This window comes from Macadamia integrifolia, chromosome 2, assembly GCF_013358625.1.
Source record: "Macadamia integrifolia cultivar HAES 741 chromosome 2, SCU_Mint_v3, whole genome shotgun sequence".
NCBI lineage: Eukaryota > Viridiplantae > Streptophyta > Magnoliopsida > Proteales > Proteaceae > Macadamia > Macadamia integrifolia.
In genome coordinates this window covers 2,348,147-2,353,129 of record NC_056558.1, presented here as the reverse complement: position 1 = coordinate 2,353,129, position 4,983 = coordinate 2,348,147, and positions in this window count along the sequence as shown.

The following is a 4,983-nucleotide window of genomic DNA, read 5'->3' as shown; positions in this document are numbered from 1 at the left end:
TGAGATAAACATGCATATTGGCTGAATGCCTAAAATAAAAAGAGCATGAGTTTCCCAAAATGTGGACATGAGGAATCTTTCACATCAACCAATCACAGAGTCGTAAATTAGTTATTTTTATTTTTGGGATCTATCTAACATTTTTTTTTTATAAAAAAGAAAAAAGAAAGAAAAAAACAATTACTAAAACTACTTAGGGCGAGTGGTAGCAGGACGTACATATTGCAATCTTGTTTTCACTTTCTTTTAATATTAACCGTCCATTTAAGTTAAGACTAATCTAAACCATCTATTAGTTTTTTATATTGTAACTGATTCCTAGTTTTTAGGGTGGAGAGATGACGGACGTGGTTACTTAACTTGTCTAATATTTTTTTATATAAATAAATAAATAAAAATTAAAAATCCAATATAAGCGGGCTCCTCCTTCGATTTTGTTGAGAAATCTCAATTCTCTCTCTCTCTCTCTCTCTCTCTCTCTCTCTTGCTGCTTGCTTTTTCTACAGCCGTCATAATCATCATCTCTCTTTCTTTCTCTCAAAATAGGATGAGATAAGAAAAAAATGAACATAACTATTTTCAGACACTGAGCATATGAAAGACTTGGCCACACATATCCAAATACCATGTTTACATATTAATCATTAGAGAAGGGATTTGGACAGTAAAGTTTGCATGTATGATAAAAGACAAATTTGAATTTATAAAGTAAACAAAGCTGTTGAATATCTATGATTTTATTATTACTTATTGGGTAGATATTATTAACCTATGAGAATTTACCATAGATGCAAATCTTCACTGAAATTGGTAAACAAAATTTCGACTAGACTGGAGAGTGGTGAAAAAGAAAGAAGAAAGAAGAAATAATCTTGAAGAAGAAGCATGGAAAGAGATAAAGAGAGGATCGAGATTTTTAAGCGGAATGAAAGGAGGAGTCCGCTTATATTGAGATTTTTATTATTTATTTATTTAAATATTAATAATATTAAACATAGTTGTAACTGTTTACAACTCTGTTAGCAGGATTAACATATTTAACACGTATCAATCATAACACTTACGTGAACATTCACCGAGTTTCGAATGTTCCGCATTCCTATTTTTCTACACGTACCGCGACCATTTTACCAACTATTAAATAGAGGGTTGAAGGAAAAGGGTGACTTCAAGCAAAAGGTGAAGACAACAAAACTGAATCCTTCTTGAGATCCTACACTCTATTGACAAAGCACCAACTAGCTAAGGAAACAATTGTCTTCAAATGATTTCATTCAATAAGTAGTTCATATTAGGGGTGCAAGTTTGGCCTTGACGGCCCAAACTTGCTCTTGGCCCGCCTTGATCCCGAATAAGTATCGATCCAAAAATTTTGGCCCTCAGCCCGACCTAAAATTTTTGACCCAGAGTCAGGGTCAGGGCGGGTAAGGGTTGATGTCTTTGGCCCGCCCAACCTGATTTTTGCCCTTGATGTTGACCCTGGTTATGACCCTGATGTTAACTATGAATGTAACTTAATTTTATATATTGTTTGACATTGAGTTAATGACACCTAATATTTAAATTTTATAGGGACCAATTAATGAGGAAGAGTGAAAATGGAAATGCAATGAATGATTCTGAAAGAAAATGATCGTTTTTTTTTTTTAAACAAATTTGAGTTCTTTGGATTTTTTGTTTTCTTAGGATATTCTCCTCTTAATTTAACATGACTAGGTTTTGAGATCTTTAGATTGTTTGTCTTATTATAATGGTCTTTTTGTTTATTATGACAAATAATTAAATTTTTTTTGATTATTTGCTTTCTTATGATGGTCTCTTTTTTATTTACTATAATAATTGGAGCTATTTGTATTGTTTGAATGTTTGCTTTATGATGTTATCCTCATTACAAGTAATTTGTAACTTTGTATTTTTTATCTCCTCTTTATTATTTATATTTTTTTTATTTTTAAGTTATTTAATATTTTGCAAGGTCAGGGTCAGAGTCAGTGTCATCCCAAGCCGACCCTGAAAAATCAGGGCCAATCAGGGTGGGTAAGGGTTGGGATAAACCCTGAAGGATAGGGCAAGAGTTGAAGTTTTGTGGTCCTGAGTCAGGGTTAGGGCGGGTTTGGGCCCAATTAAGGGGACTTAGGGTTGGGCTAGGGTTTTAAGAAACCCAGCCCAACCCGGCCCTGTTACACCCCTAGTCCATATGGTGTCTAAAGAGAAAGAATGTCAGTATGAGACCGCAACTCATTATGCGAGGGGGTGTGCGAAAGGTTCCCCACAATGTCTGGTTTAATTTTTATTTTTTCATATTAGATAAGAGAGAGAGATCAATATAACGCTAAAATGCAATTTTCCATCAATGAGGGAGGGGGGCAAGTGATTGCTCTATCCAGTAGGGGGCATTTAATAAAGAGATAGTGTAGGGTTCATGGTTGGGATGTGAGAGGGCGTAGGAATCTACACATTGGTGTCATGATTTTTTTTTTTTCATTAGTTAAATTCGAGGATTTAAGAATTGGATCAATTTGGACAAACCTGGCAAGTCCGGTGTAGATCCAACACTAGTTGGTTTTTAATATTTACTGATACCTTGTATTATCGACCAAACAATAAGGCTTGTAAGATTGGAGTGACCAAGGTTATCCAAATCAGGACTGGTGCAGCTTGATCAAATCTTTGATACCTAGTTTTAAACATGATAAAATCTTATTAGGACTAAAACAAAGAAAAAGGAAATTGTAATCTTATTTAGTTATTTTTTTCCTATAGCATAACACACTTCTTATTTTAATGAAGTTAATACCTATAATTTCATATGGATACTCGAAAAGCATGCAAGGCAATCAAAGCTATTGCAAATGACATAATGGCATGTCACTTTCAAGTTATTTTGATATTTTACTTTTTTAATAAAACAATGTACAATCAAAAGAAAGTTATAACTTTTTAATTCACCATTTGATTGCGACAAGATACTGCCAAAATTAAATATACTAGTAAGAAGGTTCTTCATTTCTTTTTTTTTTTCAGGTACGAAGGTTCTTCATTTCTTTTGGTAACATAAGAAGGTTCTTCATAAGGTCACATAACATATGAAAAAACCCGGTATATTTTCAATGCAATCATTCTATGCACAATACTTTGGCATTGAAAACATAGTTATAAAATTAGGTTTTTTGACTCTACCTTGCTTGCATCACCCTTTTCAGAACCTGGTGACGAAGGCAAGCCAAACTTAGTCAGGGCAAGCAAGTTTTTAATTTTTTTCTTAATATATTCCATATTCTCCTTCAATGAGTGAGGATGAAGTGAGGTTATGATTGCTTTGCCGGTGAGAAGAAAAAAAATAAGCCAATATTGAAGATAACGAAAAAAATTTATTGGGTATTGTTTAGTTATATATACCAAACTTATGATCTATGAATAATAGAAAAAAAAAAAAAAAAGACTTGATGAGTTTCACATGGTTTGAGAAAAAACACTGAATCACTAAAAAACTTGGACCGACTCATACCCAGTATAATAATTTATTACTTGTAGGTGAATCTTCATGAATACGAATCAAGTTTCATTTTTTTCTTGAATCAGGTTAGTTGTCCGAATCAAAACCTAATTTTCTAACTATTATTGAAACTTTATAATAATTTTTTTATTGAAACCTATAAAATAAGAAATTACAAAAAATAAATTATTTAATAAATAGCTGATTGGCATCGTGACATGACATAGTTGGCATTTTCACCCACAGAATGATCAATGATCCATGATCAACAAGACCACAAGGTCGTGTATTTCGAACACATGAAAAGGAAGAAAGAAAAGAAAACCGTACAAAAAGACCTCCTCGTGGTCCCGACCTAACCCATGCTATCATTAAATTTCCTTATTAGCTAATAAGTTGATATCAAAATAGATTACGATAGACCACTTCTGTTAATTTTTCTACTCTACTCCCCCAGGTACAAACGTACAATACATTATGTGCCTAGTCATGGATTTAAAATTTAAAACTGGATCATGCGAATGCCATGGGTTTCTAGTGGAATTCGGCCTATATTTTTATCCATGCCAGCCGATCTAAAAAAAAACCGCAAACCTGATTCTGATCGTGATTCCTTATTTTAAAACCCTAGTCAGAGACAAGTTTGAAAAATCGAGTGTCTATTTGGTTGGTTATGCTGATTTGAATTGGTCGATCTGAATCAGCATATACATACTACATTTCTAGGGTTAGGGCATATTTTGTCTGATTCTATCAAATTAAAATCTGCTGAGACTGATCTGATGCAAATCGAAATTGACGATCAATTTGGATTCGGATCTGGTTCAAACCCTAGTCCGGGCCACAGAACCAGATTGATTGATTGGGACCACACCCATAATTACTATTAACAAAAACGCGTTTTCCTTTGACCAGCCGATGAACGAATGGAACGAAACGGACGGCTAAAACCAACCGGTCCCCTACTACGATACCAGATCATCATCATCTACAATGAGAATTGAGATCCTACAGAGCTTCTCTTCTTCTGGAACTTCTAAAGAGACAGGATAAGGCATCCCGGGGTATTGTGGTAAATTAAGTCCAGTCCTGGCCCACTGTTATTATTAATTAATGATGCAAAATCATGAGTATATACGAAAATTGCACCGATTCGCTTTTGCCTTTTCCCGCCGTTTATGGAACATTAACACGTCGCTTGCCTCTCTCTCTCTCCTCAGATTTCTCATTTTCTCTCTCTTCCATCTATCCCTTGCATTGCAAGTTTTTTTTTTTTTTTTTCCGGTAAGGCCTTACGTTGCAAGTTGGGAACTTGGAACCCTATCCACTTCACTTTTTTTATATTTCTGACAAGTTCCTGAAAAAGAAAATAATTTATAATAAAGGCAGAAACTAAATTCCTTAAAGAAAATAAAAGAAATAGAAATAAAAAATAAATAAATAAAGGATAGCTGGATAGGAACATCGCGAGCTTTCTACTTGTTAGT